Source organism: Rattus norvegicus, chromosome 1, assembly GCF_021556685.1.
Source record: "Rattus norvegicus strain SHRSP/BbbUtx chromosome 1, alternate assembly SHRSP_T2T, whole genome shotgun sequence".
Lineage (NCBI taxonomy): Eukaryota > Metazoa > Chordata > Mammalia > Rodentia > Muridae > Rattus > Rattus norvegicus.
In genome coordinates, this window is record NC_141534.1 from 3304494 (window position 1) to 3317736 (window position 13243).

The 13243-nt window shown below is 43.0% G+C and overlaps 1 protein-coding gene and 1 pseudogene across 1 annotated transcript in view; one reads left to right on the top strand and one right to left on the bottom strand.

The window, feature by feature from the left end:
• Positions 1-6900: 6900 nt before the first annotated feature.
• On the bottom strand, positions 6901-7331 carry LOC148006818 (small ribosomal subunit protein uS12 pseudogene; annotated as a pseudogene).
• Positions 7332-8655: 1324 nt separating this feature from the next.
• Positions 8656-13243, top strand: part of Katna1 (katanin catalytic subunit A1) — a 41608-nt gene continuing 37020 nt past the window's right edge. Inside the window, exon 1 of the mRNA NM_001004217.4 lies at positions 8656-8838. The gene's annotated coding sequence lies outside the window, so the exon portion shown is untranslated. The remainder of the gene's footprint in view (positions 8839-13243) is intronic.

Genomic DNA, 13243 nt, shown 5'->3' on the forward strand with positions numbered 1-13243 from the left:
TTATCTATCTTCCCTTCCTTCCTCTAACTTTCTGTCACGTTTATGTGTTGTCTGTATGTGCCTTTGCTCCGCATGCATGAAGAGATCAGAGGACTTGTGGGATTCAGTTGCCTCCTTCAACCACAGGGTTCTCCAGGGTTGTTGAGTCCTGTTGTCAGGCTGGGAGGCAGGCAGGTGCCTTTACCTGCTGAGTCAGTTTACCATCCCAATTTATACTATTTTTTGAGATTTTTTTTTACCTTTATATAATTTCTTAATTTTTCAAATCAAAATAGAATGATACCATTTCTCCCTTTCCTTTCCTACCTCTAACCCGCCAACATCCCCCGCTTTGCACTTCTCAAATTCATGGCCTCTTTCTGTGTGTGTCTGTGTTTATTCTATTCAGTCCATATGATGTTACTGTATGGATATGGCTTCAGGACTGAACGGAGTTTGGATAACCATTTGATGTGCTTTCTCAGGAGAAGACGTTCTCCCACCTGCAACATTGCTTAGCTGCCTAGAGTTCTCTGTCTAGGCTGGACCTCTGTTAGCATGTCCACTGCTGTCATCCTCGGATCAGCCTAAGTTTCTTCCTTCTGTTTCTATAATCTTAGAAAGTTTATGGTTAAAACTTTGATGCTTTGGACTGGAAGTGTGTATAACCAAATGTAGTCAAGACAAATGGATTATAGCAGAGTGTACGGGACGTTTTTATTTTCTCTGGTAGAGCTATTGAAAATTAAAGGACTTCTTTATATTTCCATATTATTTTACATATTTAAAAATGTATATATGTGCATGCGCAGAGGTGCCCTGAGGGTCCAGGAAAGGGTGTTGGGTCCCCTGGAGCTGCAGTAACAAGTGGTTTTTGAGGTGCCTGATGTGGGTGCTGAGAACTCCAGTCCTCTGAAAGAGCAGCAAGTGCTTTTAACCTCTGACTAGGTTTCCAGCCTTGTAATTCCATTTTAAAACTCTTCTCTCCTTTTGGTTTTTGGAGACAAATTTGCATGCAACTTGAGCTAGTTTGGATCTTACATGGCCAAGATTGGCTTTGAACTTTTGGTCCTCTGTGCCTACTGAGTGCTAGATTATAGGTGTTTGCCATCTCATCTATATCGTAAAACACCTCTCTCTCTCTCTCTTTCTCTCTCTCTCTCTCTCTCTCTCTCCCCCTCTCCCTCCCCCTCCCCCTCCCCCTCCCCCTCCCCCCCCCCTCTCTCTCTCTGTGTGTGTGTGTGTGTGTGCTCTGTAGACCAGGTTGGCCCCGAACATAATTATTAAATATGAAAGTGATGTTTCCCTTTACATGCAATCCTTTATCACAGGAGATGCTAATCAGATTCTTAGATGTGCTCTCAAATCAGGTGAACAGAAGACACTTCAAGTGTTACCATTACACTTGCTTTCTTTTGTCCCCTAGTTTTTAACCCCTTCACACATTTGCATTTGACCTCCATGAGGCCAAATTAATCTCATTGGCCCCAAAGCAATCAAGATTCCCGATTTGTTCCACTGCTTTGAGGGCCCATATTCCTCATGCTTCAGTTTTGAGATACTTTCTTATGGTGGTGCTTTCCCCTCTCCCCTATCTGCTTATACCTGAAACGGTGAGAGAAATTGTCAGAAATGTTTGAGGCATGGATGGCCACCTCCCAGTAGCCTGTGTATCATCATTCTCCCAGATACCTGACACATCTTCCTGGATTCACAATCTGGGTGTAACTCTAGGTTGTTTCTACTGGGAAGGGGTTTATTTTGTTCATCAGGGGCGGAGGAAATAGGTCCTTAGAGCTGAATTGTGAATGGAGCTAATTAATGGTTCAGGAGAACACTGGGATGGATTACTAGGGATTGAAGAGTTTATCTGAGTTATGCCATGGACAGATGGGGAAAAGCATAGCATGGAGTCCAAGGAGAGTTTGGACCCAGCACCACAGACAGCACAGTGTGGTCTCTGAAGAGAATGGAGCATCCTCTTACACATTTTGAGGTTTGAGAGAAGATCTTAGCAAGAGCTGGAAGCCAAGATCTCATTCTCAGGTAGCAGTCAGGGAAGAGGCTGCTAGTACAGGATGTAACAGTCTTGATGTCGGTTCAATAGCAATGGGTTTACTGGCAGTGAGCCAGCAGGGTGCCTGCCAGTATCTGTGAGAGGAGCCTTGAGCTGGCCTCGAATACTACACGCTTAGCTCACGAATAACTCAATCTTAGGCTGAATAACGGCAGAGGCTGTTCTTGTTACCTGCATCTATTCTTCATTCCTCGTTTACAGACAGCCTCCGCTGTCTAAGAGGCTCTGTCCATATTTGTGACATGGTTATCACCATCACCAGGACAGAAGGAAATTTTACACGGTAAGTTTGAAATGCCTTGCTCTCTACTTTCTGTTGCCTTCTTCCCACAGGATGGGGCATAGAGGTGAGTTTATTTTGAGCATAAAAACCAGGAAATCACTAAGGACTAGAACAAAATGATCAGAAGCCCCAAAATGGTGTTATCTACTGGGAGCTGATTAACTACAGTATGAGACACAAAAATACAAGTTCCATTGCAGCCACCAAACCTATACCATAGCTTTAAACACCCATTATACGTATGGTCTAGTTTGCAGAACTGTTTAAGAAGGTCGTTTTGTACTCTGAATTTCATCATAAATTATTTTTATCATTTTTAATTTCCTCTACCTCATCTTTATCCTCATTGTTACTAAGTTGGCTGAGACCCCTTGTCTTAACTGTTCTGTTGCTGTAAAGGAATACTGTGACCAAGACAACTTACAGAAAATAACATTTAATTGGGGCTAGTTTACAGCTTCAGAGGGTTAGTCCAAGCCTATCTGGAAGGAAGCATGGTGGCAGGCAAGTGGGCACGGTGCTCGGTTAGTGGCTAAGAGCTTACATCTTGATCCACAGACAGGAGGCAGGGGGAGATACTTAGCCTGGCATGGGCTTTTGAAACCTCAGTGTTCACCTCCAGTGACACACCTCCTCCAACATGGCCTCACTTCCTAATCCTTCCCAAACAGTCCACCAGCTGGGAACCAAATATTCAAATATACTTTCTCATGCAAACCACCAGAGCCCCTATCAGCTTGTTGTTACTTTTTGAAAGAGAACATCTCATCTCCCAGTTTGGCCCAGGCTGGTCGCAAACTTGTGCTACTGCTGTGTGAGCACTGAGCACTGAGGTTAAGCACATGTCACCACCTCATAGCCGGTGCTTGAGTCAACTAAGTACTGCCTCAAGGGAGTCTGACTTCACTCCAGCCCTTCCAGTTTATCACCTGATCTATCACCCACAGGACCTATGACTTATGTAAGAGATGACTGCAGATCTTGCCTCTGGTGTTACCACATCAGCTCCTAATGGATATGTGCTGTTACATATGATAGTGACAAACTCCATGGGGAAAACCTCCTTGAAGATACTGGGCAGAACCGAGTCCAGCAGATTCTGGAGACCAGCTGCCACTTAGAAGAGGAAATGAATGGCACATGGTGAGTGCCCGTGCAGATGACATCTCCACCTGTTGTTAGAATGATGTCTGAAGGATGTCACGTGGTGAACAATGTCTTGGGGATCTGTGAGAGGCTCCAGAAAAAAGGAACATTTTGTTCCCGGATTGTCCTTGGACATGGTGACTTTGTACCTCCTGTGACAAATATGTACATTCAGTTTATAAGATATGTTTATTGTTGGGTGTCAGATCATAGCCATAGAACCCAGTTCTCTCCCAGATACAGTCATAGTAAATGCCAGGCAAATGGTGTTCAAGTTGGTCTGTCCTGAGAAAGTTCTGGGAAATGGCTGCTCTGTTAATCTTTAATGTGTGTCTACTGGTGTTTATTTACATGCATTTCTGATCATGTTTTTCTGAACTCGACCTTTCTTGGATCACTGTTTTCTTTGTTATGTAAATGTCTAATGTCTTTATTTAATGCTATAGGCAACCTTACTTTAGTTTCTGTGTACTTTTATAAACTGGTTTGTTTGGTTTTTGTTTTAAATTTTAAAGGAAATATTGGTCATAAATTTACCAAATTTGGTGGACATAATATAAATAACTCAAGCTGGGTATAGTGGTATGCACCTGTACCTGGAATTCCAGCTCAGAGGCTGATGCAAGAGGATTGCATGGAAGGAGATAGAGGCAGGCAGGCAGGCAGGCAGGCAGACAGACAGACAGATACTAGAGAGACAGACGGATGGATGGAAGGATGGATAAATAGAATATATTTAAACAACTTGGAAATAAACCTGTCATATCTTCCAGGAGAAAAATCCTTAAGTAGACAAAGGAAAACAATACATTATATTACATAATGGATACCCATTGGCTTATGAACATCTACACAGAAAAGCCACAGTAGAATAGTTCTGTGTGGTATAATTTAAGAGTCAGTGAAATTGCCATCTTAGATTCACTAGACTTAACAACTTTGGGCCAGTAACATGGCTCAGAAGGTAAAGGCACGTGCTGCTATGTTTAATAACTTGGGGTCAATACCAGACCCCCAGGTGATGAAGGTTATCATCTGAAATTCACACGCATGCCACTGCATGTGGTACATGCAAGTCCCTTCCCCCCAACACACAACAAATAAATGGAAGGATTTTAATAAAAACCGGACTTCTGTGTATTCTAAGAGATGGCTCAAACTTTCTAAAAACATAAGGTTGATAGCTGAGCAAATTAATGAGCTGAACCCGAAAGCCCCTTTTAGTCTCCAATGAACTAGGAGAAGTATTTCTAATTTTTAAGAATGATTTTGTTTAGGGGATGGAGAGGTGGCTCAGTGGTTAGGAGCACTTGCTGCTTTTACAGAGAACACAAGTTTGGTTTCCAGCACCCACATAGGGGGGTTCTCAACCATCTATAATTCTCGTTTTGAGGGATCAGGTGCCCTTTTCTGGTCTCTACAGGCCCCAAGCACACACACACACACACACACACACACACATGCAAGCAAAACATTCGTACATATAAAGATAAAATCTTGGAAAAGATTATGGCATCCCCATGTAAACATTGATTTTACTTATTGCGGTTTTATTTATTCTACAACTTTCTAATTGATGCCTACAATATGCTAGATATGATCTTCAATGTAATTTCGCCTACTGGAGCGAGAGACAGTAAACAAACATTGTCAGGAGTTGACCCTTTATGGTCATTCCCCTCCTGTGTAATTCCAGAGGTCACAATTCTTTGCAGCAACCATGTTTTCCCTTTCCTCAAAATTACTTCTCGTATTAGCTGCAACTTTATCTTCCTTTGGCTACATAATCTCTATCTTCATTTGAACGCTTCCTACTTTTCCTTTGCTTAGTTAATGAAGTTTAACTCTTTGGCTAGCACCTACCTTTCTACCTCTTTCCCTGTAGCTTCTTGGGTCACATTAGTCTGGCTGTTCGCCAGAAGAAGGAAAGGATACAGTCTCGTTCTCTAAGCCCCACTTGAGATGCACTTGTTTGAGCAACGGCTAGTGAGGCGGTAATGACTTATGAGCACGTAGCTTCTACACACTCTCTCCAGAGGACACTGCAGACCTGCACAAGCCTGTCCCTTTGAAGTTAGATTGGCCCCATGATTTGCTCAGGGTAATAAAATGTGAGGACACCTGACATGTATCCATCTATCTAGAAACTATGCAATTCATTCTCATTCATTCTCTCTCTCTCTCTCTCTCTCTCTCTCTCTCTCTCTCTTTCTCTCTCTCCCTCCCTCCCTCCCTCCTTCCCTTTTCTTCTCTTCCACCTCCTCCTTAGCATTTCTTTCCTTTTCCTTTCTTCTCCTTCATTCTCCTCCTCTTCTCCTCATTCCTTTTCCTTCTCTTTCTCCTCCTTTGAGACTGGGTTATCTCTAACTCTGGCTGTCCCAGAACTTGCTATACAGACCAGGATGGCTCAAACTCATAGGGATCCTCCTGTCTCTGCTTCCTGAGAGTAATGGGATTAAAGGTGTGCATTCCTGACCCCTGTCCTAGTCTGGGCTACTGTTACTGTGATAAAACACCATAACCAAAAGCAAGTTGGGGAGGGAAGTTTTATTCAGCCTACACTTGCACAATGTAGTCTGTCACTAAAGGAAGTCAGGACAGGAACTCAAACAGGGCAGGAACCTGGAGGCAGGAGCTGAAGCTTGGAGGGGTGCTGCTTACTGGATTGCTCTTCATGGCTTGCCCAGCCTGTTTTTTTTTTTTTTGTTGTTGTTGTTTTGTTTTGTTTTGTTTGTTTGTAGAACCCAGAACCATGAGCCCAAGGAATATTTATTACTAGTTAAGAAAATGTCCTACACCTGGATCTCATGGAGGCATTTTCTCAATCGAGTCATCCTTTCAGATGACTCTAGCTTGTGACAAGTTGACATAAAACTGGACAGGACCCTTTATTTTGACTTTTATGGGTTCTAGTGATTGCATGAGCTGGTGAGCTGGGTAGAGCTAGGAAGACCTGGGATGCAGCTCAGCATAGAACTGGGCTCAGCACTGCAAAGGTAAAGAGGCAAAGTAGACAAGAAGAAAATTGTGTGACTGCTCTTGGGAAGCTGAGGCAGGAGGATCACCCTGGAGTTTGAGGTTCCCATGGGTTATATTAACTTCTTTATAAAAATAGAAGTTTGAAATCTCATGATTTCAGGGTAACTGTAACTGTATTTTTTTAAAAAAAAAACTTGCAAAAGTAAATAAATAGAAGTAGTCACTGTGTCTTAGAGTTTCCATTGCTGTGAAGAGACACCATGAACATGGCAACTCTTATAAAGGTGAACATTTACTTGGGAATGGCCTACAGGTTCAGAGGCTCAGTCCATTATCATCAAAGAGGGAGCATGGCAGTGTCCAGGTAGGCATGGCCGGAAGAGCTGAGAGTTCTTTTTTTTATTATTATTATTACTGTGTTTTCATTTTCAAATTTTTATGATCTTGGTCTTTCCTTTTTGTCTTTGTACAGAGCCAAAAGAGACACACTGGCTACTTTAATAACCTTACAGCAGACTCCAGGAATATCACCCACAGCAGGACTTTTTTCACTAAATCCAGCAACCAGAACTTCATCATTTTCCCCAGTGAAGTTCAAGCTGCTGTCATTGGGCACGAATGCTGTGATCTTCTTGCTGTTCTTAATGAGCTACACCCTCACACACTTCCTGATGGCAGAATTTGGCTGTTTGGCTTCAACCCCTACTTTTTCCAGCACAATTCCCTTTGCATGAAAGGACCCCCAAATGGATTGGCCTTCAGGGCTCTGCCCAAGTGGGCTTTCTTGTATTGTTTATAATGCAGCTTCTGGTCCTGTCGGTGACTGCGGAGCTTCCGTGCAATACGGAGACCACGGCACTTGCCCATCTTCCCGGCACCACGGGCTCCGGGAGAGAGCGAGCTGAGAGTTCTACATCTTGTTTCAAAGGCAACCAGGAGAAGACTACTGTCTTCCAGGCAGCTAGGAGGAGGGTCTCAAAGCCCACCCCCACAGACACACAAGGCCACGCCTTCTAACCATGCCACTCCCGGGCCAAGCATGTTCAAACCACCACACACTGTAAGCCACCTTTTGGAGGTTTGTCTTTTTATTTAAAACATCTTCCTTGAAGGCAGGTATGGAAGCCTATACCTGTGATGGGGAATCTAAGGGCAGAGAAGTTCCGGACTATGATAGGTTACAGAGTGAGACCGTCTCAAGACAACAACAAAAACATCATTGAGGTATAACTTACATAAACTCAACTTCCAACATTCATTTCATGTACAAAAATGTACACCCGGGAAAACATCTCCACTGCAGAGCATCATCCCCAGCTCCTAACTCCCATACCAGGCTACTACTGATTACAGCTACTCAAGATTCATCCTGTAGATTCTAGGATTTTCTCTATTTTTAAGTATAGCATATACATCCATTTTGTACCTTTGAGAAGCTTTTCAACAATAATCGGGCTTTATAAATTAACAGGCCTTTGCATTCATATAGATGATTGTAAGTCCACCTCTTGGAGTACTTGATCTATCGCTAAATGGTCTTTTTCTATTCTTGCTGATGTATTGATTATAGTTTTCTGTGCTCTGTGACACTAATATTCACATCCACTAGAGCAGAATATATATTTTTCTATTTTGGGTGAAAAATTTAGGAAACCTTAAGCTCTGTAAAACATTATTTCACATATGCAATGGTTTGCCTGCATGTATTTAGGTGTACCAGTTGGTGCCTTGTGTCTTGTGAGATCAGAAGAGCACCCTGGATCCCCTGGAACTGGAAATAAAAATCCCACCTCTAGTGTGTCTTGAGAGGATTCCTGTTACGCCGTGGCATGGGTCCCAGGCTATATCTTCTAAGTACTGGGTTCTAAAGCAATATTTGTCATAAACGAATTGCTTGAGCACTGACACTCACCTGTAAGAGAGCACCCCTGACCTCCTAACCTCAGAGCAGCTTAGCATAGGTCGACTGGAAGGCAAAGGAAGAAGGCCTGAGAAGTAAAATGGTCCACAGGGTAGGAACTGAAGTGGGCGGGGTATTACCAAGCCCTTTGCGGTGCCAACCTCCATTTCCCACGCCTACTCCCATTCTCTAGCGGCCGCGCGGAGTGCGCAGACGCACCCAGAGCTTGGTCACGCCCCCTCCGCAGGTTCCGCCTGCGCGCGCACTCCTATACAGCCCTCACTTCCGGGTGTGGGAGGAGGACCCAGTAAGAGGGGCTTGCCGGGTTTGATTTCAAGTTGGCAGCGACCAAGAACTGCGGTGCCCGCGGGCCTCGACCGTGCGGCTCGCGGAGCTCCGAGCGAGACGCCGCGGCCCGGGCCTCATTCCCCGCCACGCGGCGGACAGCGTGTCCTGGAGCCTGGGCTGCACCAGGTGAGTGCTCGGGCCTCCGAGCTCCCTGTCGGACCAGAGAACGCTTTTGAAGCTTTCACCCCGAAGCTTCCGCCCGGTAAAATTCCGGAGCTTGCACGTTGGGATTCAGCATCTTTTCGTACAATTTGTTAGGTTGGAGTTGTACTGCATTTTGGTGGTTTACTTATTTCTGTTTTGTTTCTCCTTTGAATTTGCCTTTGTTTTTAGTTTTAAATGTATTGCTGTTGTGTGAGTATGATGTAGATGTGGGCGCGTGAGTGGAGGTCAGAGGACAGCTCTGTGGGGTTACTTCCCTCCATCCACCTCTACGGGGGTCTCAGAGTTGAACTCTGGTAGCCGGGCATGCTGGGCAAATCCCTTTACCAGCTGAGCCAACTTACTGGCGTTAGTAGTTGTTTTGCTGTTTTTAAGGGTGATAGTATTGATATTCTTTCTCTCTCCGTCTGTCTGTATTTCTGGCTTATTTAGAGACAGGGTTTCTCTGTGTAGCCCTAGCTATTCTGGATCTCGCTCTGTAGACCAGACTAGCCTCAGAGATTCGCCTACCTTTACCTCCTAGCGCTGGTGTGCGCCACCATGCCACTCTTGGGGGTTAGTTTCTTAATTTGACAGCCCAGTGTTCTCATGAAAGCTTATGCCCTTTTTGATTTGGCGCTGTAGAGAAACTTTATCCCTGGAAGCATTTGTTTCATTCAGTATGTGGGTGAAATTGCATACAAAGGTAGACTTGTAACTGTTGCCTTGATTGATTGATTGACAATGTCTCTTGTAGCCAAAACTGGCCCTTAACTCTTGATCCTCTTGCCTCTGCCTTGGACTGGACGTAGACTTGTAACTGTTGCCAGGCCTACCTTATTTGTTTGTTTGTTTGTTTATTTATAGACAGTGTCCTTTGTAGGGGAAACTTGCCCTGAACTTCTTCTGATCTTGCCTCTGCCTTGTGCTGGGATTACAGGCGGCTACACTACCCCCAGTTCAAACCTTATTTAGTAATCATTAGTACTTTTTATATAATTAACTCCCAACAGAATAGTGATGCCCCTTTTCCTTGATGGTACCCATTTATGTGTTCCCTTTAAACTTGGACCTTTAGTTCCTACTTGAAACATTGGTGCTTCATAAGGTGTGCACTTAGCAGATAGCAAGAACATATATTGTTATGTTACCAAAGGCCTAAATGTATTAGTATTTTGTTTTGTGAAGGAGATAGTTTGGTAATTAGTATGTTTTCATACCAAGAAATAAGAGAAAATTGCTGCAGTTGTTAACTTATGACATAGAAAAGAAGTCTGTTGATCAGCTTTCAACCTCTCAGACTACATAAATCTATGGCATTTATTATCCAAGAAGGCTATTAGGTAGGGGCGTGTGTGTGTGTGTCTGTCTGTCTGTCTGTCTGTCTGTGTAAATCTTCAAAGGATTCTGTATCTAATTTTGAGACTGATAACAAAAATCCTATAAATATTAAGGATCAGAGAATCTCATTGAACTTACTGCATTGAATTTCTGTTGACAATGGCGTGCTGATTTTTCTGTTCTACTTGACTGTGAAAAAAAGATAGCATGTCAAATCAGTATAGCCCACATAGATAATACGCTAAATAGATTTTACTGGTGGTGGTTCTTGATATGACTTTTAAGTTACCTGTTTCGTTCAGGATGAACTGAAAGCTTACCAATACCTATTAAGTGAATGTTTAAAAAAGATTTAGGGCTGGAGAGATGGCTCAGCGGTTAAGAGCACCGGACTACTCTTCCAGGGGTCCTGAGTTCAATTCCCAGCAACTACATGGTGGTTCACAACCATCTGTAAAGAGATCCGATGCCCTCTTCTGGTGTATCTGAAGACAGCTACAGTGTACTTATATATAATAAATGAATAAATCTTTTTTTTAAAAAAAAGCATGCTATTTATAAAAAAAAGAAAAAGAAAAAAAGATTTATTTATTTTTATGTGCATCGATGTTTTGCCTGCGTGTATGTCTATGCAAGGGTGTCAGATCCTCTGGAACTAGAGTTACAGACAGTTGTGAGCTGACATGTGGGTGCTGGGAATTGAACTGGGGTCCCCTGGTAAAGCAGCCAGTGCTGAGCCATCCCTCCAGCTCTTAGAGTGGATTTTTTTTTTCTGAAGAGTTCTGTGTGGATATGCATGCACACACCTTTTAGTAATGATAACTTTATTGTGCTTGAGTATGTTTCATCTGGCTCATCAAGAAAAAATCATCTCGGGTTGGGGATTTAGCTTAGTGGTAGAGCGCTTGCCTAGCAAGCACAAGGCCCTGGGTTCGGTCCCCAGCTCCGAAAAAAAAAAAAAGAAAAAGAAAAAGAAAAAAATCATCTCTGTTGTGTTGGGAGTTAAGTACATAAAAAGTACTAATAATGACTAAATAAAGGCTTGAACTGGGGGTGATGTAGCCACCTGTAGTCCCAGTACAAGGCAGAGGCAAGAGGATGAGAAACAGGAGTTACTGGGATTGTTGGTACTGGGAACCATACCTGGGTTCTCTATGCAGGAGCAGAAGCATTTTAACCACTACCCAGCAATCAGTGTCTCAAGCTCCCCCTTTTTTTGAAGAGTCATTTATTTTTGTTTATGAATACTTACTGCATGTATGTATGTGCACTGCATATGTGCCCGAGGAGGCCAGAAGTGGGCACTGAACCCTCAGGAACTGGAGCTCCAGGCAGTTGTGAGTGCTGGGACCAGAACCTACACCCTCAACACAGGGACTGGAGAGTTGGCTCAGTATTTCAGAGCAGTTGGTTCTCTCCTTCCATCTACAGATGAGGCTGCTGGTGTTATTCTGGGTGCCAGGGGCCTTCACACGCTAAGCCATCTTGCCAGCCCCATGGCAGGCCTTATGTGTTTTAATTTTCCTTTTTTTTTTCTATGCACTGATCGTTTAATTTTTTAATGTTTAGACTGATTGTTTAATTTTTTAATTTTTGCTTTTACTTTTTGTACTACTGTGGATCAAACCCAGGGCCTTGCACATAAGCCGTTACTCACACACTTGAGTTTCATCCCCGGTCTATGCAGATAAATATTCAAAGATTTTTAGCCTTCCAGAATTGGTGAGAAGTGAGGATGTGTGTGTGTGTGTGTGTGTGTGTGTGTGTGTGTGTGTGAATAGAATCTACAAGAGATATTTCTGTATCTGATTTTGCAACTGAAATCAAAATTCTGATAAATATTAAGGATCAGAAAATCTTGTTGAATTTACTGTATTGTCATATAAAACTGATATGCTTTAGAAACATTCTGGCTTCCTATGCTCTCCCATTAAAATAAGGTAAAATAAATAAACAAAAACTTAAAAGAATTTTAAAGTCTAGTTTCTTCGTTTTATTTTTGTCCTTAGCATAATTGCTACACCGTTACTACTATTTTAAAATATTTTTACTTTCTGAAAATTTCATATATTTATACCATGTTCATTGATTGTATCCATTCAACACTACCTCCAACACCCCCAAGTGTTTCCATCTCCCCAACTTCAGATCCCACATTGTTTTATTAATAAATCCCCATTGTTACTAATAAACCCTTGAGTTCAGTTAGTGCTGTCTGTGTGGTCTGTGTGCACATGGGTGGCCGACCGGCCATCATCCATGGCCTCAAAGGACAGTGACTGTTCTTGTCAGCCACTGACTGCCAGTAACTAACTCCTCACGTTCTAGAGGTAAGTTTCCTGAAATTGCTTGTTTGTCCCTAGCACATTTGAGGGTGCTTTGCCAGGCAAATCTGGCAGCCTAAGTTCAACACCTGAAACCAAGAGAATCCACTTCACAGTTTGTCCTCTGACCTCCGCACCTGCACTGTGCCACACACTTGTTGTTTTTTCTTAGAAAGGAAGTTTATTGCTAGTATTCGTTTTTGTGTGTATGTTTGAAACAGACCGTCATGTAGTCCAGGCTGGCTCTGCAGCCAACGACTACTCTGCCTTCACCACCTCAGCTGCCCATCCACTTCTGTCTTTATCTTCAAAGCAATTCTTTTACAACCCATTGATTGCTCTGTAAATGTCTCTTGAATGATTGACCTGTGCATTTTGCATTAAAAATGGCAGTCCAGCCTTACATAGAGATTAGACAGCTATGGTGGCCTGTGTACATGTGGACGGGGTGGGGCTGGGATCATGCTGGTGGTGAGATCTTAGCGCTCAGTTTGGATTCACTGCCTCTTCTGGAGCTCCTTAGTTGCTGGTTTTTCCAGTTGTATGCGGGCGGGGGGCAGTATTTTGTCTCTTTGTAGAGGAACTTTACTTGTTAAGATATTAATATTGCTTAAAATAGCTGAAAGTTTTTTTTTTTTGGTATGTAATTAAATTTGTGCTTAAATTCCTGTCGTAGCTTGTTGGCTACAATTATACTTATCTGGTAAACAAACAGCGTGTTGGGT